The 23,898-nt window shown below is 38.6% G+C and overlaps 1 long non-coding RNA gene across 2 annotated transcripts; it reads left to right on the top strand.

Annotated features, from left to right (window-relative positions):
- The first annotated feature begins 9,769 nt into the window (after positions 1-9,769).
- Positions 9,770-18,753, top strand: LOC139198211 (uncharacterized). 2 transcript variants are annotated; one of them, XR_011583493.1, is made up of 6 exons: positions 9,770-9,963; positions 10,047-10,206; positions 10,312-10,380; positions 11,079-11,137; positions 17,565-17,623; positions 18,564-18,753. It is a non-coding gene; the product is annotated as an uncharacterized lncRNA (long non-coding RNA). The 2 variants fall into 2 exon arrangements; XR_011583492.1 differs by lacking the exons at positions 17,565-17,623; positions 18,564-18,753 and adding an exon at positions 12,076-13,617.
- The last annotated feature ends 5,145 nt before the right edge of the window (positions 18,754-23,898 follow it).

Genomic DNA, 23,898 nt, shown 5'->3' with positions numbered 1-23,898 from the left:
ACATTATTCAAACGATTTATTTTATGTGAATTATGTTGAGAGCTCATAACCTGCACCTCTGGTGTTAGTGCTTTATATTGTTCACCACACCGCACACTCGCCTTGGATCCAAGTAGGTGGATGTCGTACAGACCACTAGAGGTGGTTCCGACATGCCAGTCGTACAGACCATTAAAGGGGTTCCGACTGGTGGGTGACCTTAGATTATGTGCACAGATGATTGATGAGAGAAGCACTAGAGCGTATTATTTCACCATCTTAGTCGTACAGACTACTATAGGTAGTTCCGACTTATGTGCAGTGTAGTGTCGTACAGGTCACAGTTGGTGACTCCGGCAGGGCCGTACAGGTCACAGTTGGTGACTCCGGCTGGATGGGATAGTGAGCTATAGAAATCAGCCGTACAGGACCACTGTAGGGTCTCCGGTTGATTTATTATTTCACCTGATTATATTGATGCATTCATATTATATTTTGGCATGGCATGGCATATTCTTTCTGAGATGTTATGTTGATAGATGGTGAGTGGAGTTTTGATGATATATGTATATATATGTTTATATACTATTTTTCTGGGAAAGTATACAGGTTTTTCGGTGAGGGGTTAGAAATGTTTTAAGTGAAATGTTTTGGAAAATTTTTAGTTTTACTGACCCACTCACATTTGTTTTGCGCCCCTCCAGGTTCTAGTTAGCAGTTGGTGGCTCACGAGGTCTTTTTCGGCATTCTGACAGACGTTCTGCATGTAAGACTCACCTGCGGGTGTTGTACTTTAATTATGGTCCTACTTGACTGCACTTTTACCTACGCTTTGAATTCGTGTGTTTTACTTTATAACTCTCTCTTGTATGCTAGTAGGTTATGCTGCTAGTGGTTGGTTTAAATTCCTTCATATTTCTGATCCTTCTCATGTGATCCTTCCTCAACCGCTAGAGATTAATCTGGATTTGACATATGATGAGGAACCAGTCACTATCTTGGATTGGAAAGATAAGATTCTAAGGAACAAGTCGCGAAAATTTTATATCGGGAGCGTGAAATGACGGATTTACCCTTAGCGGTTATTAAGGTATGTGTATGTGACGTTATTTGGTTTAACTTATTATAAGTTTTGGATTAAAATTTTTAGCTTTTGTTAATTTTGTGGTTAGGGAATTAGATGAAATGGATGGTGAGGATTGGTGTTGGACACCTCACACACTCCTTGTCATCTCCATCTTTCCCGTAACTCTCTCTTTCCTTCCTCACGATTCTCTCACTCTCTCTCACCCATATCATGCGGACCTCACCCAAAACCCTCTAAAACTCAGCGGATCGAATGAGAGAGATGTACCTAAGGTTATTCTATGGGTATTAAGCGGTTTATTTGATTGTGGGAATTTCGGGGACGAAATTCTATAAGGAGGGGAGATTGTCACAGCCCGTCCCGAAAATTTTATATCGGGAGCCTGAAATGACGGATTTACCCTTAGTGGGTATTAAGGTATGTGTGTGTGACGTTATTTGGTTTAACTTATTATAAGTTTTGGATTAAATTTTTTGGCTTTTGTTAATTTTATGGTTAGGGAATTAGATGAAATGGATGGTGAGGATTGGTGTTGGACACCTCACACACTCCATATCCTCTCCCTCTTTCCCGTAACTCTCTCTCTCCTCCCTCATGATTCTCTCACTCTCTCTCACCTATATCGTGCGAACCTCACCCAAAACCCTCCAAAACTCAGCGGATCGAAGCTATTGAGGTAAGATTCTTCATCATTTCGTCATCCTGAGTTGAATGGTACTAATTTTAGATAGTGAAACCTTCGATATAACGGGAAACCTGAACCCCCCCAATTTGTGTAACTGTTCATGCACACGTGAAATGTTGTGTTTCAGGGAATTCTAAGCTTATAGTGAGCTTAGTGAGGTCCCAAGGAAGCTCGGAGTGCTTCGTTTGAAGGTTTTGGACGTCGGGATCACTAGGTTCGAGTTTGGCCGGTTTTTCTTGGATTTTCCCGGTGAGATTTAGTTGTTTTTAGAGCTTTAAAGTAGTATATCGTGAATCTACATGTTTGGGGCTTCAAATTGATATAAAATACGAATAAAATGGTTGAGAAACAAAAGAGAACAAGGAGTTTCAAATTTGGCCGGAAACCGGCCGCCGGAAAGTTAAGTCCTGCGAGGCGAGGTTAGGGATGATGCGCGTGTCCCCGTGCCTGTTCCGGCGCGTGGGGGTGCGTGTAGCTTCCAAAAAATTTTCTAAAAATTCGACGTCCGTGACGTCGAGTAGGTCGATGTGGTATATTCATATACCCAAATTGAGCATCGTATGAGAAGTTATTTCGAATTGTTGGTTATGTGTTTAAATTAACGTTTTTATAGTTGTTTCGCATATAGGTGACACCTATCTCGAGGATGAGTGCATCCAGGGACGTCACGGGGGTTACGACCCATTGACTTACCAGTGAGTGGGCAGTTTTGTTTTCGTATTACCTATATACTACTGTTTTCCCAGAAAATGCATTTATATGAAAATATGATTTAAATTTCCATGCATGCAATTGTTGAGATATTTAAATTGATAATTGATGCATATATATATGAATTGACGCGGTGGACGCACATGTGAGTCTTTACATTATTCAGACGATTTATTTTACGTGAATTATGTTGAGAGCTCATAACCAGCACCTCTGGTGTTAGTGCTTATATTATTCACCACACCGCACACTCGCCTTGGATCCAAGTAGGTGGATGTCGTACATACCACTAGAGGTGGTTCCGACATGCCAGTCGTACAGACCATTAAAGGGGTTCCGACTGGTGGGTGACCTTAGATTATGTGCACAGATGATTGATGAGAAAAGCACTAGAGCATATTATTTCACCATCTTAGTCGTACAGACTACTATAGGTAGTTCCGACTTATGTGCAGTGTAGTGTCGTACAGGTCACAGTTGGTGACTCCGGCAGGGCCGTACAGGTCACAGTTGGTGACTCCGGCTGGATGGGATAGTGAGCTATAAAATCAGCCATACAGGACCACTGCAGGGTCTCCGGTTGATTTATTATTTCACCTGATTATATTGATGCATTCATATTATATTTTGGCATGGCATGGCATATTCTTTCTGAGATGTTATGTTGATAGATGGTGAGCGAAGTTTTGATGATATATGTATATATATGTTTATATACTATTTTTCTGGGAAAGTATACAGGTTTTTCGGTGAGGGGTTAAAAATGTTTTAAATGAAATGTTTTGGAAAATTTTTAGTTTTACTGACCCACTCACCTTTGTTTTGCGCTCCTCCAGGTTCTAGTTAGCAGTTGGTGGCTCACGAGGTCTTTTTCGGCATTCTGACAGATGTTCTGCATGTAGGACTCACCTGCGGGTGTTGTACTTTAATTATGGTTCTACTTGACTGCACTTTTACCTACGCTTTGAATTCGTGTGTTTTACTTTATAACTCTCTCTTGTATGCTAGTAGGTTTTACTTTATAACTCTCTCTAGCTCTGTGATCCAATGATCCAAATAACTTTTTGCAATTTCAGACCATGGACAGCAAATAATAGTGCTTTCACTGTGAGTCCGTGATATTCTTTCACATGCAAAACAGTGTGTCATTGTCTGTTAAATTCTTTCACCTTATCAGAGGTGGAGTATTTTCGTTTCTTCTTCTTCCCTTACCATTTTCAAAGCCATTCCAGATCCATTCCAAAGCTTGAACACAAAGGGTTCCATATTTAAGGTAAGTTTACAAACTTATATTTATATTATTGTAATTTATACAACAACAAATAAATTTGTGTGGACTCGTAGTTAATTTTTTAACGTAATTAATACTTGCATGTTAATTTTTGTAAGTAATTAAGTAATGTTAACAATTGTTAGAAGTATAAGAATGTAAGGCTGAGATGATGCCACATGTAAACAGATTAGCTTGTCTGTTATATTTGTTAGAAGAGTCGGTTTGCTATGGATATAAATACTCCATCTTGTAATAGCTTCCTGATTAAGAAAGATATTAATACAATCATATTTTCCCTCTGAATTCTCTCTACAATTCTCTTTCTTTTTCTCTTTCTCTTTCTCTCTATCTTCATAGAATATGAGATACTGAGTTAACATGGTATCAATCGCCATTGTTGCTCACGCGTAAAGATCCGATCCTTCGTTGCTTCCGCATTCTACAAGTCTTCGTCTGCTACTCTGGTGCTGAATCGTCTCTTCTCTTAGTGATTTCTCTTGGTGTTCAAGATTCTAGGGTTTCTACATCAAGTCGCGATTCTTGTTTTCTGGGTGTTTTCCGACTGCACACCAGGTGTTTGCTTTTTTGTCTGAGCCACAGAAAGGTATTATTTCCCTCCGTTTGTTTGTATACAATCATGGTTACGGCTTTGCAACTTCAGATTTTGCAATCTCCGATTACTGGGTTGATTTCCTCTGTGTCCACTTCTGTGAATGTTAAATTGGATGACTCTAATTACCTTAATTGGCATTTTCAAATGGAATTAATGCTGGAGGGATATGGAATTATGGGGTTTGTTGATGGTCCGTCCCCATGTCCTCCTCGTTTTGTATCTTCTTCTTTTGTTGCGTCTGAAGTCAGTTCTGGTGATTCATCTGCTAATGTTGAAACTGATGAATATAAAGTGTGGAAAATGCATGATCGTGCACTTATGCAGTTGATAACTACTACACTGTCCCCTGTAGCTGTTTCTTGCGCTATTGGGAGTACTAGTTCTCAGGACATTTGGACTCGTCTCAAAGACAATTTTTCGACGGTTTCAAGAACTAGTATCTTTCAGATGAAGTCTGATTTACAAAACATTAAAAAAGGTTCCAATACAATTTCTCAGTATCTGCAGCGAATCAAAGAGGCTCGAGATTATCTCTCTGCTGCATGAGTGTTATTTGAAGATGAAGATATTGTGATTTTGGCTTTAAATGGATTACCTCCTGAATATAACACATTTCGGTGTGTCATTCGTGGAAGAGAAAAGGTCATCTCGTTGAAAGAATTTCGATCTCAATTGCTTGCTGAGGAAGAAATTGTTAATGCCAGTACTAATGCTCAGGTGTTGTCTGCAATGTTGGCTACCAATTCTTCTACCACTGACAGGGGTTCTAGTGATCATTCTTCTGGTCATTCTTCTAATTCTGGGCAATCCAACTATGGTTTTAGGCAATACAACAATAAATACAAAGGCAATGGCAAGTTTACTCAAGGCAACAGATTCAACATGCCAATGCAGTCATATAATACTCAAACTCGAGTGCTTCCAACACCAAGTCCAGGTCTTCTTGGTCATGCACCTCAGTCAGCTTATGGTAGTTATCCTGATCCTTCTAATACTTGTCAACTGTGCTATCAAGAAGGCCACACTGCACCTTCCTGTCCTAACCAATTCTGGTCCAAGCCTAAGTGTTACATTTGTGGCCGACAGAATCATACTGCTCAGTATTATTTTCACAAGGATAAAGATCCTCGCCTATCACACCCACAGTTTGGCCTGTTCCCTCATTCCTCTCCTCCACAATACTCTATGCAAGCAATGAACACTGTGTTTTCTCAACCCTCACAGTCCACACCTGGAATGTCCTCTACTCCAGCCACTTCACCTCAAGTTTGGATTGCGGACTCCGGTGCAACCAACCATATGACTGCTGATTTCAACAACTTGACCTTGGCCACTCCTTATCCTACTTCTGAAACAGTGCACACTGTTAATGGTGAAGGTCTGACAGTATATCATATTGGGAGTACAATTCTCAAACCTCATGTTCATCCCATTAAGCTGAATTCTATACTATATGTGCCTAAATTGTCTCAAAACTTGTTATTTGTGCATAAACTCTGCCTTGACAACAACTGTTGGCTTATATTTGATGCATATAATTTTTGGATACAGGACAAGGCTACAGGGAGGATACTGTTCAAAGGAATTTGCAGTAATGGGCTATATCCAATACCTTCACTTGCCAATCATCATCCTGCATCTCAGAAATCGATTTTGCAACCCACAGCTTTCCTTGGTCAGCTTGTCACATCTACTATTTGGCACAGTAGACTAGGTCATCCTTCAAACCCCATTGTGTCTTTAATGCTCAGTAAAGCTAAAATATCTTGTACAAAAGCATCATTACCTGTGTTGTGTCAAAGCTGCTTAGAAGGCAAGTTTAGCAAACTGCCATTTCATTGTAGTGTCAATAAGGCTGTTAAACCTTTTGAAGTTGTTCATAGTGACATTTAGGGGCCCGCACCATGTATTTCTGCTGATGGTTTTCGATATTATGTAACATTCATTGATGAATGTACTCGGTTTTGTTGGCTGTTTCCTCTCATCAATAAATCAGATTTGTTTGACTCATTTGTTGGTTTTTATTCATTTGTGTTGAATCAATTCTCAGTTTCACTTCAAATGTTGCAAAGTGATGGGGGTGGGGAATACCTTAGTCACAGATTTCAAAGGTTTCTTAAAGAAAAAGGCATTTCCCATCAAATTTCTTGTCCTTATACCCCTGAGCAAAACGGTTTAGCAAAAAGGAAACATAGACACTTGGTCGAAACCACTATTACACTTCTCCAAAATGCTCAACTGCCATCCCATTTTTGGTCATTTGGTTGTCAAACTGCTAATTATCTCATCAATAGGATGCCCTCTGTAACTTTGCAGAATAAGTCACCTTTTGAGCTTTTGTTTGGGGATTTACCTGCCATTTCCCACTTAAGGGTTTTCGGGTGTACCTGTTATCCTCTTTTTAAGCCTTACAACAATACTAAATTGCAACCAAAAACAACCAAATGTGTTTTTCTTGGGTATGTTTCTAAATATAAAGGGTATATCTGTTATGAGGTGTTAAGTCACAGATTCTACATTTCTAGACATGTGATATTTGATGAGTCAGAGTTTCCTTATGCAGCCTTATTGACAACAGTTACTTCTCTACATAAGATATCTACACAGTCTTCTACAACAGCTTCTTTTACACATCCTTTACCTATCCCTAATAGTCTTAATGAATTAGTTACATTCCCATCTCATTCATCATCACATACATCTTCTATACCTGTGTCACCAAGTTTATCATCTCATAGTGCTGTTGTTCCACCATTACATCATTCTGTTTCCACTCCCCCTCACAACCAATAACCTCAAATCCTGTTTCTCAGTCCATTACTGCAGCTGCAAATTCCTGTCCTGAGCTCCCTGTGGCAACTGCTTTTAGTTCTGATAGTCTACAAGTTGTATTACCAATACCTCCCCTCAATTTACATCCTATGCAAACAAGGAGTAAAAGTGGAATTGTTAAGAAGAAGGCACTCTTGACCACATTTGATGAGTCTCCACCTGTTGATCTTTCTTTGGTTGAACCTGCTACTTACAAATCTGCACTGAAGGTTCCAGTTTGGTTCAATGCTATGACAGAAGAACTCGATGCATTGTATAAACAAGGGACATGGAGTTTGGTTCCTCTACCACCTCAAAAGAACTTAGTGGGCTGCAAATGGGTCTTCAAGGTCAAAAAGCACTCTGATGGATCTATAGCTCGGCATAAAGCTCGGTTGGTCGCCAAAGGGTTTAGCCAAGAACCTGGTTTAGATTATGGAGAAACCTTCAGTCCTGTAGTAAAGCCAACTATTGTCAGGTTAGTTTTGGCATTAGCAGCTCAATTTGATTGGCCCCTTCGACAACTTGATGTCAAAAACGTTTTTTTGCATGGAGTTCTTCAAGAAGAGGTATATATGGCTCAACCTCCAAGGTTTGTAGATGCTACACACCCTGAGTTCGTTTGTAAGTTACACAAGTCCCTCTATGGGTTGAAACAAGCCCCTCGGGCTTGGAATGAAAGGTTTACTGCATTTCTACCTTTTCTGGGGTTTCAACATACATATTCTGATTCTTCTCTTTTTGTCAAGCATGCTGGTGAATCTGTTGTGATTTTATTGTTGTATGTTGATGATATAATCATCACAGGGAGCAGTTCTGCAGCCATTACACAGGTCATTCACTCTCTCAAAACTGAGTTTGATATAAAGGATTTGGGAACTCTCCATTTTTTCTTGGGTATTCAGATTACTCGGCATACAAATGGTCTGTTCTTATCACATACTAAATACATCCGGGATCTGCTGCATAAAACAGAAATGATTGGTTCTAAATCCTGTGATACTCCATGTCTCCCTTATAATCGGCTATTGAAGGATGATGGTCAGCCATATAACAATCCAACCATGTACAAGAGTATAGTAGGGGCTCTTCAGTACCTTACATTTACCAGGCCCGATATTGCCTTTTCTGTTCATCAGGTGTGCCAGTTTATGCAAGTACCAATGAATTCTCATTTTACAGCAGTGAAGAGGATCTTACGGTACTTAAAAGGGACTATGCATCTGGGGCTCACATATTCCAAGGGTGATTTGAATCTCAAATCTTTTAGTGATGCTGACTGGGCAGGAGATCCTAATGATAGGAGGTCTACAACCGGTTTAGTTGTCTTCTTAGGTACCAATCCCATATCTTGGTCATCTAAGAAACAACAAACTGTTTCTCGATCCTCTACTGAAGCTGAGTATCGGGCACTATCTTCCACGGCTGCTGAGTTAGACTGGATACAACAACTTCTGGCTTTTTTGAAGGTTTCTGTTCGTTTTACTCATGTGTTGTTTTGTGATAATCTTTCCGCAATTGCCTTATCCTTCAATCCAGTACAACATCCGCGCACTAAGCATATTGAGATAGATGTTCACTTTGTTCGAGAGAGGGTTGCCAGGAACCAATTGATTGTTCAATTTGTTTCTTCTCAAGAACAATTTGCGGATATTCTCACAAAAGGTTTGAGTGCTCCTTTGTTTAAGATTCATTGTACCAATCTAATGCTTGGCAGTTCCCAGCATGAGATTGCGGGGGGATGTTAGAAGTATAAGAATGTAAGGCTGAGATGATGCCACATGTAAACAGATTAGCTTGTCTGTTATATTTGTTAGAAGAGTCGGTTTGCTATGGATATAAATACTCCATCTTGTAATAGCTTCCTGATTAAGAAAGATATTAATACAATCATATTTTCCCTCTGAATTCTCTCTACAATTCTCTTTCTCTTTCTCTTTCTCTCTCTCTCTATCTTCATAGAATCTGAGATACTGAGTTAACAACAATTACATGTTAATTTTTTTAAGTAATTACGTAATGTTAACAATCACCATGTTTTATATTAGGATTATTTTTTTATCAAATTGGATTATTATTCATTAATATTAGGTTTTTTTATTATCAAATTGGATTATTATTCATTAAATTGGATTATTATCAAATTGGATTATTATTCATCACCATGTTTTATATTAGGATTATTTTTTTATCAAATTGGATTATTATGAAATTGGATTGTTATTCATTAAATTGGATTATTATCAAATTTGATTATTATTCATCACCATGTTTTATATTAGGATTTTTTTTTTTATGAAATTGGATTATTATTCATTAAATTGGATTATTATGAAATTGGATTATTATTCATTAAATTGGATTATTATCAAATTGGATTATTATTCATCACCATGTTTTATATTAGGATTTTTTTTTATCAAATTGGATTATTATTCATTAAATTGGATTATTATGAAATTGGATTATTATCAAATTGGATTATTGTGACAGCCCGTCCCGGAATTTTAATTCCGAGGACATGAAAAGATGAAAATGCCCTTAAACGGGACTAAGGGGCGAAAATTTAACAATTTGGATTGAGTTGGACACGTGGGATCCCCACATCCATCAAAACCTTCCCCAATTCCCGTACCTTGTCTCTCTATCTCTCTTCCCTCACGACTCTCTCTCACTCTCAGTTCTCTCTCTTCCTCTCCGACGCTCAACCTCACCCAAAACCACCTAAAACATAAACAAACGTCCAAGATAAGACCACATTTGGACTCCTGGAACTTCCACGATCACGTAGACATCAATTTCAGGTAAGTTTTGCTTCGAAAAACCCTAGTTTCAAAGTTCCCGTGAAATGGTATTGTTCATGATCTTCTAAATGACTACGTTTTAGGCTAAAACAAGATCACAGCGGGCTTAGTGAGGTCCCAAGGAAGCTCGGAGTGCTTCGTTGGAAGTTTTTGGACGTAAGAACACGGAGATTGACAAGTTCAAAGTTTGGCCGGAGCTTTCGAGGAATTTTCCGGCGAATCCCCGGCGAGTTAGGAGTCGAGGTAGGTATCAATCTCTTCGTCTCGTCAAGTACTACAACTTTCCTTTTTGTTTCACTCAATTTCGTTGAGTATTGAAGAAGTTATACTCATTTGAAAAATACCCAGTTTCCGGCGACCTCCGAGGCTTTCGAGGCAGTTTCCGGCCAAACCACGGCTAACTAGGTGTTGTGCAAGGTACCATTCTCTTTGTCTCTTCAAGGGCTACAACTTTCGTTTTTGAATCACTTGATTTCGTTGAGAAATGACAAAGTTATGGCAATTTGAAAAACTGCCCAGAAAACGGCCGCCGGAAAAACCAGTCCGGCGACCCAAGGAAGAAGAAGGTGCTACAGTAAAAATAAAAAATAAAAAAAAAATTATTTTAAAAATATGTCGACGTCCATGACGTCGAGTAGATCACTGTGGTATATTCATATACCTAAATTGAACACCGTATGAGAAAGTTATTGAAGATTGTTGGTTAGGTGTTCAAATAACGTTTTATAGTTTTCACATTTAGGTGAAAATGTGAATTGATGATCCGACCGTTGGATCGTCACCAAACTTTGATACGTTGTAATACGTAATATTTGAGGATTATTGGAACTTACGGATTGGGAATCCGAGTTACGGATCTTCCGGAATTGGAATTGTAAGTCCATAATATAAAATGTTAACCGTCACTTAGTTTTGGAAATTGACGGAGATCCGACCGTTGGATGGTAATGAAATTTTAGGTTGTTGTCCTAGAGGTATAATGTGGATCTCTGGAAGTTATGGATTTAAAATCTGAGGGGTGGATCTTCCGGATCAATCTACGTAGTGACGTATTTTATATAAGTTATATATTCTATCGATATGAATTCTGAGGTTGGAATTGATTATTGTTTTAGGCGCCGATCGTCATGACGCCTTGGCGTATTGTGCTAGGGAGTTGTAGGGCGAACTCCAGGTGAGTGGGCAGTTTTGTTTTCCGTATATATATATATATACTTAACGTTTTCCCAGAATTGAAAATGCATGAAATTATGTTTAAAATGAAATGCATATGAGTTATGTGGAAAAACGGGAAGTGAAATACCATGCATAGAATTGATATGAAAAGTATATAGAAATGTGAGTTGAAATGCCATGCATGAATTAATATATGATGCATATGTATGAATTGGTGCGGTGGACGCACAGGTAAGAATTGATTTATGATGCATATGTATGAAATGGTGCGGTGGACGCACAGATGAGTATTTAATTACTGTTATGATGATGATGATATATATTGAGCTCAAATCCTGCACCATGGTTTAGTGCTTATAGTATTCACCGCATCGCACGCTCGCCTTGGATCCAAGTAGATGCTAGTCGTACAGTCCACGCGGAGTGGGTACGACAGACCAGTCGCGAGAGTGTTAGTGAGATTCCGACTGGTGGGTGATCTTAGATTATGTGCACAGATGATTTATGAGAAGCACTAGAGCGTAACTTGCGTGCAGAAGGCCGGACGGGTCACAGAGGTGACTCCGGTAGAGTGATAATGATAGATTTTGAGCTCTAGGTTCAACCGTACAGGGCTATTAGAGGGCCTACGGTTGATTACTTTCTTGCACCTGATATGATTATGTTGATGCATTCATACCTTATTAATGTTGAGATGATGTGGCATGGCATAATTAATATGAGAAATGTTGAGATGATGTGGCATGGCATAACTGATATGAAAAATGTTGAAAAAGTGAAATGAAGTATTGAGAATATATATGTATATTTATATTTTACATTTCTGGGAAAGTATACAGGTTTTACGGAGAGGGGTTACAACGTTTTGAGAAATGTTTGGATTTGGAAAAGAATTGTTTTACTGACCCACTCAATTTTGGTTTTGCGCCCCTCCAGGTTCAGGAATCACAAAGGTGTGGTGACTACGAGGAATACAGCGGGGTTCTGACAGATTGGACAAAATTAGGACTCACCTTCGGGTGTATCAACTTATAAATTGTATAATTAAAGCTTCCGTACTGTGCAAATGGTTACGTCACTCTCACGTGACGGCCAGCATGCCCTCCTTCGGGACGGGGTGTGTCAGTTGGTATCAGAGCATGGTTGCAATCTTGGACATTTTGAGAAGTTCTAGTGAATTCTGTCAGAACTACACCGCCTCGTAGCAAGCCACTTAGTTAGAGGAATTTAGTCTCCCTAATATAACGGTTTAGGGGAAACTATTATTAGGGTGATTCAGTCTATTATAAAAAGGGACATTTTAAGATGGGTTATGAGTTGAATTTGAATCACTTAAGAGAAATGATGAACCTGAGGGAGCGAAGTAACGGTTTAACCATTTGGAAAAGATGTTTCGGATTATGCAAGTCAAAGGAATCTTCCTTCTGACAAGGGGTCGAGATGACTACCTGGTTTGAGTTATGAACGTGTATCCTGATGGAAGCAGGAGTATTAATTGTTGTCACCGGAGGAACAGCCGATTTAAAATTGTTTAAGGACTTGTTTAAGGAAAAGTTTATCCCTCCGGCATTTATCGATGGTAGTAAACAAGAGTTTACAAATATGAGACAAGGAAGGTGATGATCGAGGGATATTATAGAAAGTTTTCAGACTTGCCTTGTTCCATCCAGATATTGTTGTTATTGGTGGAGGTGTTATGTTGTTTTAAGCTGGGTGGCAAAAAGGGAAGTGGTATTTTGGGTGACCACTATCCATTATACTTCTTACCAGGAATATACGAGATGCTGTTGAGTCTTGAGGACTCTGAGAACATGATCAACGAGAATAAAGAAGAATAAGAAATGAATGGGAATTAAAAGAAGACGATAAAGTTAATGATTCGTCATATCAAGGAGATAGAAAGATTCAGAGCTTCGAAAGAAGTGAAGCTAGAGTTAATTCTTCCAGCTGAGGTTTTAATGTCGCTGGTCAGAGTAAAAGTGATGGATATACTGGTAATCCCAGATATTTGAGACAAGGTGTCTCGAGTAAAGGAAATGTACTTTGTGCAGCAGGTACAAAATTAACACTTTGGGAAGTGTGAAATTAATGAATGTGTTTATGTGAACAGAGGGGACACAGAATTGTGAATCGTCCCTAGAATCAGTTGTACCCAACAGTTTTCTATGACATCATAGTGTTGATTCAGCAGAGTTATGGATTTAGTAGTTTGGTCGGATTGACCGTGAGTACAGAGAGATTTGATGAGTTATATGTTCAGCCGTACAGACCATGAGAAGTGGATTCGATTGACACATGAGAAATTGGTGAGTTATAGGCTCGGCCGTACCGACCACGCGGAGTGGATCCGGCCGACGTATTATTGAGATAAGAGTTGAATCAGCCGTATTGGTCATTCTAGTTGACTTCGGCTGATATATTTCTTATTATGTATGTTATTACCTAGAGAGTAGTAAATAAATGTAGTTGAGACGAGTGTATGTATTTTGCATTGAGTAACAAAATAGTAATGTTATATCTTTGAGAGTGGTTGCCTACTTATCGAGACAACGATGATTTATCAGTATTGCGGGCTGCAGACCGTAATATTAATAACTCATTCGTGGATTCGTTAAGCAAGCAACCCGGTAGATTATTTTATGTTAGTATTGTACTTATTTGGAATGCTTAATAATAATAAAATATATATTGTATCAGTTAATTCTGTTCCATTAGATTGGTTGGTTATAATTGTGACAAGACGAAATGTTATGGGAAACCAGTACTTTCCATCGATCTGGATGACCAGAGATTACTTTTGTAAGTATGCAAAGTGGATTGAGTCAGGCCGTTATTTATGCTGTGAGAGCAAAGAGATTGTTTTCGAAAGGCTGTCAAAAATATTAGCTCGTGTGGTGCTAAATGATGTTGTTTGGAGTAGTGTGAATAATGTCAAAAAGGGGTTAGACTTTTCTTGATGTCTTCCTTGAAAGTATACCTGGATTGCCTTCAGGCAGAGATATGAGGTTCATTATTGATTTGTTGCCAGGTATAAATTTATATTGGAGATTGGTTCAGGATGAGTTAAGGGAATTGGAAATTCAGTTGAAAGAATTGGTTGATAAAAGTTTCATTCAACCTAGTACAACACTTTTGAGGAGCCCCAGTTTGTTGGTGAGGAAGAAAATGGATCTTGAGACTGTTCATTGATTATAGACAATGGAGTCGGGTAACGATTGAGAACCGTTATCCATGGTGATGTACTGATGTTTATTTAACCAGCTCAGAAGTAAGTGCGAAGATTCAAAGATTGAATTGAGGTCTGGTTATTACCAATTAAAGATTATGAGCGACGTTGTTCTTAAGATTGTTTTATGAACTATGGTGATGCTATATGGATACTCATGCTGTTTTATGAGTTATTGGATGAAGTATTCCAATAATGCCTTGATAAATAGATATCATTTTCATTGAAGATATTCTGGCATATTCTGAGCCAGAGCAGAGCATGTAAACGTATTAAGTCGGTGGAATAAAGATTGGAAGAATGTCGGTTGTATGCTAAGTAGCAAATGCTAAAGTTAGATGAATCAGGTGGCATTCCGAGATTTGTTATATATTCTTAAGGTATTCAAGTGAATCCTTAAAAGATAGCAGAAATTGAGGAATTGGAACAACCACGAACTGTAATTGAGATTCGGAATTTCTTAGCTTACCAGGCTATCTTGGATGGTTGTGAAAGATTTTTCAGTCATTGCTTTGTCATTGACGAGACTGTTGAGAAAGAGGTTATGTATGAGTGGGAAGGAAATTGTGAGCAAAGGATTCAACAACTGAAGTATTTCCTCACTCATGCACGTATTTTGGTATTCCCAGAGAATAGTGGTAATCATAAATTTTTAGTGATGTTTCTTGAATGGTATTGGAGGCATGTTGATGCAAATGTTAGGGTGATTGTATATGTTTCACGACAAATGGAACCTCATGAGATGAATTACCCTACTGGTGATTTGGAAGTCACGATTATCATCCTTGCTGTGAAGTTATGGAGACATTATATGTTGATAAGAATGCAAGATTTTTTTTTACGAATCCAAAAAGTCTTCAATATCCATTACTTGGAAGGATTTTGATATGAGGCAACAAGGGTGGATTGAATTACTTAGTGATTATGATTGTACGATCAGGGCGATCGTGAATTGTTGTAACTGAAGCACTTGATAAGAAGACTGCAGTAAGAATTAATATCTGGTACGCTTGCCATGGTTATCTTCTTGTGGATTGGAAACCAACTAAAGTAAAGTTAAGAATGAGTACATGATTCGTGAATCAAATGGTATGTGGATACAAGAAAACAAAAAGTATGTGCCTAATGCTGAGGATTTGAAGCAAGCAAATATTGGACGAAGTTCACTGTTCAACTTCTGCAATATTCCAAAAGTAATAAGATTTATCATACCATTCGACAGTTTTATTTGGTCAGCAGATTGAGGCAGAAAGAGATAAACCTTTGGATTGAGATAACTATTTTCTGTTTCGCAATGGAAATGGAAAGATATTACTTTGGATTATGTGTACAAGTTTCCTTGTACATAGGATGGTTATGATCGAATTTGAAGTGATAGTTGATCAATGTACCAAGTTAGTACAATTACTCCAGTGCTGAGTAATAACTTTTTCCCAGACAGGGTAACGGTACTTAATGTATTTTGTGTTCGATGCGTTGTCACTAAGTGACAGAGTCGTCTCATGGAATTATGGTGCAACTATTGAGAATTAAATTGGATTCGACTTGATAAGGAACCAAGGACGACTTTGGATTGGAAAAAGAAGGTCCTGAGAATTAAGACAGAGTAAGTAGTAAAAGCTTTGTGAAGGAAATCATTCAGTCGAAAAGTATGTGGGAGAAAGAGAATCGGATGAGAAAGATTTACCCGAAGCTATTGTTGGAGTATGGTTGATTTAGTTGGTTGCTGGAATTTCGGGGACGAAATTCTATAAGGAGGGAAGATTGTGACAGCCCGTCCCGGAATTTTAATTCCGAGGACATGAAAAGATGAAAATGCCCTTAAACGGGACTAAGGGGCGAAAATTTAACAATTTGGATTGAGTTGGACACGTGGGATCCCCACATCCCTCAAAACCTTCCCCAATTCCCGTACCTTGTCTCTCTATCTCTCTTCCCTCACGACTCTCTCTCACTCCCAGTTCTCTCTCTTCCTCTCCGACGCTCAACCTCACCCAAAACCACCTAAAACATAAACAAACGTCCAAGATAAGACCACATTTGGACTCCTGGAACTTCCACGATCACGTAGACATCAATTTCAGGTAAGTTTTGCTTCGAAAAACCCTAGTTTCAAAGTTCCCGTGAAATGGTATTGTTCATGATCTTCTAAATGACTACGTTTTAGGCTAAAACAAGATCACAGCGGGCTTAGTGAGGTCCCAAGGAAGCTCGGAGTGCTTCGTTGGAAGTTTTTGGACGTAAGAACACGGAGATTGACAAGTTCAAAGTTTGGCCGGAGCTTTCGAGGAATTTTCCGGCGAATCCCCGGCGAGTTAGGAGTCGAGGTAGGTATCAATCTCTTCGTCTCGTCAAGTACTACAACTTTCCTTTTTGTTTCACTCAATTTCGTTGAGTATTGAAGAAGTTATACTCATTTGAAAAATACCCAGTTTCCGGCGACCTCCGAGGCTTTCGAGGCAGTTTCCGGCCAAACCACGGCTAACTAGGTGTTGTGCAAGGTACCATTCTCTTTGTCTCTTCAAGGGCTACAACTTTCGTTTTTGAATCACTTGATTTCGTTGAGAAATGACAAAGTTATGGCAATTTGAAAAACTGCCCAGAAAACGGCCGCCGGAAAAACCAGTCCGGCGACCCAAGGAAGAAGAAGGTGCTACAGTAAAAATAAAAAATAAAAAAAAAATTATTTTAAAAATATGTCGACGTCCATGACGTCGAGTAGATCACTGTGGTATATTCATATACCTAAATTGAACACCGTATGAGAAAGTTATTGAAGATTGTTGGTTAGGTGTTCAAATAACGTTTTATAGTTTTCACATTTAGGTGAAAATGTGAATTGATGATCCGACCGTTGGATCGTCACCAAACTTTGATACGTTGTAATACGTAATATTTGAGGATTATTGGAACTTACGGATTGGGAATCCGAGTTACGGATCTTCCGGAATTGGAATTGTAAGTCCATAATATAAAATGTTAACCGTCACTTAGTTTTGGAAATTGACGGAGATCCGACCGTTGGATGGTAATGAAATTTTAGGTTGTTGTCCTAGAGGTATAATGTGGACCTCTGGAAGTTATGGATTTAAAATCTGAGGGGTGGATCTTCCGGATCAATCTACGTAGTGACGTATTTTATATAAGTTATATATTCTATCGATATGAATTCTGAGGTTGGAATTGATTATTGTTTTAGGCGCCGATCGTCATGACGCCTTGGCGTATTGTGCTAGGGAGTTGTAGGGCGAACTCCAGGTGAGTGGGCAGTTTTGTTTTCCGTATATATATATATATATACTTAACGTTTTCCCAGAATTGAAAATGCATGAAATTATGTTTAAAATGAAATGCATATGAGTTATGTGGAAAAACGGGAAGTGAAATACCATGCATAGAATTGATATGAAAAGTATATAGAAATGTGAGTTGAAATGTCATGCATGAATTAATATATGATGCATATGTATGAATTGGTGCGGTGGACGCACAGGTAAGAATTGATTTATGATGCATATGTATGAAATGGTGCGGTGGACGCACAGATGAGTATTTAATTACTGTTATGATGATGATGATATATATTGAGCTCAAATCCTGCACCATGGTTTAGTGCTTATAGTATTCACCGCATCGCACGCTCGCCTTGGATCCAAGTAGATGCTAGTCGTACAGTCCACGCGGAGTGGGTACGACAGACCAGTCGCGAGAGTGTTAGTGAGATTCCGACTGGTGGGTGACCTTAGATTATGTGCACAGATGATTTATGAGAAGCACTAGAGCGTAACTTGCGTGCAGAAGGCCGGACGGGTCACAGAGGTGACTCCGGTAGAGTGATAATGATAGATTTTGAGCTCTAGGTTCAACCGTACAGGGCTATTAGAGGGCCTACGGTTGATTACTTTCTTGCACCTGATATGATTATGTTGATGCATTCATACCTTATTAATGTTGAGATGATGTGGCATGGCATAATTAATATGAGAAATGTTGAGATGATGTGGCATGGCATAACTGATATGAAAAATGTTGAAAAAGTGAAATGAAGTATTGAGAATATATATGTATATTTATATTTTACATTTCTGGGAAAGTATACAGGTTTTACGGAGAGGGGTTACAACGTTTTGAGAAATGTTTGGATTTGGAAAAGAATTGTTTTACTGACCCACTCAATTTTGGTTTTGCGCCCCTCCAGGTTCAGGAATCACAAAGGTGTGGTGACTACGAGGAATACAGCGGGGTTCTGACAGATTGGACAAAATTAGGACTCACCTTCGGGTGTATCAACTTATAAATTGTATAATTAAAGCTTCCGTACTGTGCAAATGGTTACGTCACTCTCACGTGACGGCCAGCATGCCCTCCTTCGGGACGGGGTGTGTCAATTATTATTCATCACCATGTTTTATATTAGGATTATTTTTTTATCAAATTGGATTATTATTCATTAAATTGGATTTTTATGAAATTGGATTATTATTCATTAAATTGGATTATTATTCATCACCATGTTTTATATTAGGATTATTTTTTTATCAAATTGGATTATTATTCATCACCATGTTTTATATTAGGATTATTTTTTATCAAATTGGATTATTATTCATTAATATTAGGTTTTATTATTCCATATTATTTTTTTAATTACTTAAATTTTTACAATCATTTTCTTTATTTCGTATTTAATTCTTCTGTAGAATAACTTCATTATTTAGGTTCTCTTATATAACCGTCATCACTACTATATTTTTTGGCCAAAAAATATTTGTCTAATTTTCATGAAAAATAAATGTAGGTACGTTTACGATGTCCAATGGAGCTACTAAACGTGATCCAGCTTGGGAACATGGAGACCCAATAGACGAAAACAGACATGGCACAATTTGCAAATATTGTGGTCGGGTAATGAAGAGTGGCGGAGTGACACGATTTAAGTACCATCTTAGTGGATGAGATCCATAAAAAAATGTCCAACGATGCGATAATGTCCCCCCAGAAGTGAAGGCATTCATCAGCACATTATTAAAAAATAAAAAACAGCAGATGGAAAAGATAACACAGGGAATGGAAAATATTCGAGCTGGGCTACGGGGAGAAGTCTATGGCCAAGCGGTTGACAGTGATGATGATGACGATGAGGACGAATGTGATGATGACATGGGACCTGAAGAACGACGCAGTTTGAAACAAGCATTACGTGCCTCCAAACAGTCAGCATGGGAAAGAGAACACCTTCATAAAATTCCTAATAGAGCACAAGGTTCCGGGACAAGTGGTGGTGCACAAATGAGACGGGGAAGCAGTCTTAGAGAATCACAACCAACACCACCAATAGCCCCAAGTTTATATAAGTCATCCAAAGCACGTCAAAAGAGTGTTTGGAGTTATTTCACCGGAGGTAATGTGAAGGAGGGAATGGGGCGTCTAATTAGCAAGTTCTTTATCTATGAAAATGTCCCTGTTGCAAAGGCATCATCACATCATTTCAAAAATATGGTAGTGGGATGTCAACAGGCCGGTGTTGGAGTACAACCTCCCACTCCCTATGAGATAAGAAACAAATATTTGGATATGGAGTATAAAGACATTGGCGAGTATGTTAACAAGTTGAGGTCAAAGTGGGAAACTAATGGTTGCACAATCATGTGTGACGGATGGACCGGCCCGACTAGATTGTCTATCATAAACTTCATGGTATACTCCAAGGGAAAGACAATTTTTTTTAAGTCCGTTGATGCTTCAGACCATATAAAGAACTACAAGTATATTTACAAATTATTGAGGGATGTAATCATGGAGGTGGGAGAGCATAATGTTGTCCAAGTCGTGACCGACAACGGTTCTGCATTTGTCAAAGTTGGAAAAAAGTTAATGAAGCATCATAATGTGTTTTGGACATCATGTGCAGCACATTGTATTGATCTCATGTTTGAGGCAATGGGGAAGAGAGAGAATGTTGCTACTGTGGTCAAAAGAGCTAGAACGATCACAAATTATATTTACAATCACGGTTGGTTGTTGGCAAAGATGCGTGAATTTTGCAAAGGAGAAATTATTCGTCCAGCTACCACTCGATTCGCCACCAACTATATTGCATTAGACAGCCTACTCAAGAAGAAAGCAGGGTTGAAGCAACTATTCACTAGTGACGATTGAGCCAACCACAATTTGAGCCGCTCAAATACAGGTCGTATGGTGGAAAGTATAGTGCTTGATCATGCTTTTTGGACTCAATCAGAACATGTGTGCCAAGTGTTTGAACCTCTTTACAAAGTTTTACGGATCGTTGACACAGAAGTGTATCCTACTATGGGGGCAGTATATGAGTTGATGCGTGTAGTGAATGATGAATTGGAAAGAAAACATGGTGCAAGGTGGGTCATAAAGATAATTGAAGACCGATGGTATAAAACATTAAACCACAATTTGCATGCAGCAGGTATAAATTATGTCATAATTTGCAATTCATTTCCTTAGTTGCATAAGTATTATTTCTCTTATTAGAGTATGTGTTTCTTTGAACAGCATATTATTTGAATCCCCGATACCAATACAGACCCGGTGTTGGAGATGATGGTAACCTTATACGTGCTGTACATAATGTATACTCTAAATTAGACCCTGCATCACCAGCAGTTGGCCAATTTGGAAATGAGGTACACAATTACTTAAATTATAATAATTACTTTGTTGGATTAAACTAACACGATTTATTGAATTCAGCTAACATGGTTTAAAGATGCAAGAAGAAGTTTTGGAGAACCAACATCAGTTGCTGCTCGAACAAATATGTCTCCTAGTGAGTATAAACATATTTCACTATAAGTTTATAATAGAATTTGTTGGAGTTATTAGGTTTATCAACATTGTTTTTCATTGTAGCTGAATGGTGGATCATGTATGGGACCGATGCACCAACTGTGAGAAAGTTAGCAATCAAAGTATTATCACAAACAGCTTCCTCATCTGCTTGTGAAAGAAATTGGAGCACATTTGCACTCATACACATAAAGCAAAGAAATAAGTTGGCTCATAGTAGCTTGGAAAAATTAGTTTATTGCTACTACAACATGAAGCTTCAAATTCGAGATAAGGAAGCAGAAATAGATCATGTCGACCATGGTGACCCACTAGATGTGTTTGATATTGTTGGTGAAGATGATGATACAGAGGGTAACCAACTTTTTCAATGGATTAGACCTCTTCATTTAGATGATGATGAAGGCAACCCAGCTCCCAGAGTTGCTGAAGAAGCACGTAATGAAGGGATAAATGTAGAAAGAGTATTAGAGGATGAGGTGGGATCTAGCAGCGCTGACTCTTTGGAAGAACTTTTGCGCCCAAGACCAAGAAACACTGGAATTCCACCTTCTTCCAATCCTACACAACCACAACATCGTGCTGATACTAATGATAGCTCTAGTACAAGATCATGAGACTCACCTACCACCGGAGGTGGGAATGATGAAGGACATAGTGGAGCTGAAGGTAGTGGAGCTGGAAGTAGTGGTGGTGGATATGGAAACTATTATAGACCACCTCCCGGATTTATGAGCCCCTTCACTGGTGAGGCAAACTTCACGCATGCAACACAGGATGATGACTATGGCAGTAGGCGGGCAGGACCAGGAATTTGTGCCATAGGGAAGGACTATACTCGTAGAGAAAGAGGCAAGGGGATTTTGTCAAGTCAAGAAGATGACTCGTTATCTAGAACTTCGGACTCTGTTAGAGTGGGAAGTAGTTACTATGGTAATACTCATAACCAACCATTTCCCTACCCTTCATATCTCATTCCTGTTGGGATGGAATCGAGCGACTCATGGAAACAATCCGAGACTCAATCTTCAAATGATTTTGCTTATGGACAATGTCAACCAATCTCTGATCCATATGGGTGGCATGTTAACAATTACATGCAAAACTATTTTGGGGATTTATCATTTGATAACTACTCTTCACAATACACTCACTTTACATATAGAGATGATGAAGATAGTGAAAATTTTGAACCTCATAGGAACTCTATGTGGTACTAAGTCACTCATGTATCTTACCATGCAATGTATAAAGTGTAAAATATTGTACTAATTCATTATATATAACTGATTATGGTGTGTTTAGACTTCTTTCATTAATTACTACATATTTTCTACACTCACAATGTTTGTCAGCTCGCTATATAATCAACTTGATAATGTTAAATCCATCATGCAATGCATTTCTTTCCAATTTTTTTTGATAAACTAATAGATAATTGACTAAATAAACATCCTACAAAGTTTCAATAAAAAATTCCAAGTTTTTCTTACAATTTCCGTGGTTTCCATGTAATTTTTATCGATATCGATATTATCCCGATATTTCCATCGATATTTCCGTGTTTTCGAACTACCGATATTTCCGATATTACCGATATTTTCTTCCTTGATCAAGACAAAGGAAAAGGAAAAAACAGATGGCATGGACTTCAAAGAATGAGCGAATGATAGAAGTTCAACCTGACCCAATGGATAACGGAAGGATGTAGGCCTCTGTTGAACCATCGCTTTGGTATGGGTTTTGAGCTTGTGTAGATGCACAGTAAGCAAGGAAGAAATCTGACGATCACGATTGAGGAAATTCAGGAAGAGATCTATACCCAAACCAAGGGAGTAATTATTATGCCTTAGACTCAAACACAGACTCCATAGATAAAACGGGGGACATAAACAAACATGGAAATGATCTTTAGAGAGAGTGGTCATGCTCTTTAGGAAGATGCGAGTGGTAGCAGTACTAAGCGAGAACTGCGCATCAAGAGCAAAAAGATGATGCACTCCCCCACATAAGAAAGCTAAAACAGATAAAAAGAGCAAAATGATAAAGGAGAGAAAAAAGAAGGCTGTAGAAAAACTAAGAAAAATGACCATAAGAGAGAGATGTCTGATGATGGAGAGAACGATCTACGTGGAGGAAGAACTGCAGAAAGCGCAGATAAATTATTAGGATATGTGGAATACATGGAGGAGATCTTTGCAGGTGAGAAAAAATGCACTGTTGGCAAAGAAAACGGGAAACTTATCTCAAGGTGGTGGTGGCTAGCCTTCAACGGCCGCACGATCACCATGATACATCTTTTTTGGAACTACCGTGGTCTTAGGTCGGACACAGTAGTTCAGGCCATACATGGGCAAATTAGGAAACATAGACCCTCTATGATCTTTCTCTTGGAAACTAAAATAAGAGATCATAGAATATAAGGGGTTAAGCGGCGTATGGATTACTCTAATGGTTTCAATACCGCTCCGATAAGGAGAGTTGGTGGTTTGAGCTTCTGGTGGAATGATTTGGTGAATGTGGAAATTATGGAGTACTCCAAACACTTTATTGATGCTAGATGAAACTATGTTGACTCGTATTGTGTATTCCGATTCATGAAAGTCTATAGAACCTCTTATCGGGCGGAGAAGGCTAACTTTTGAAGGGGAATGATTCGTATTGGTGGTGATTTTAATGAATTCTTTTGAAGGGGAATGACTCGTATTGGT

Source organism: Malus domestica, chromosome 08 (assembly GCF_042453785.1).
Source record: "Malus domestica chromosome 08, GDT2T_hap1".
NCBI lineage: Eukaryota > Viridiplantae > Streptophyta > Magnoliopsida > Rosales > Rosaceae > Malus > Malus domestica.
Note: the sequence above shows the minus strand (reverse complement) of the source record. Positions and strands in the feature narration are given on the sequence as shown.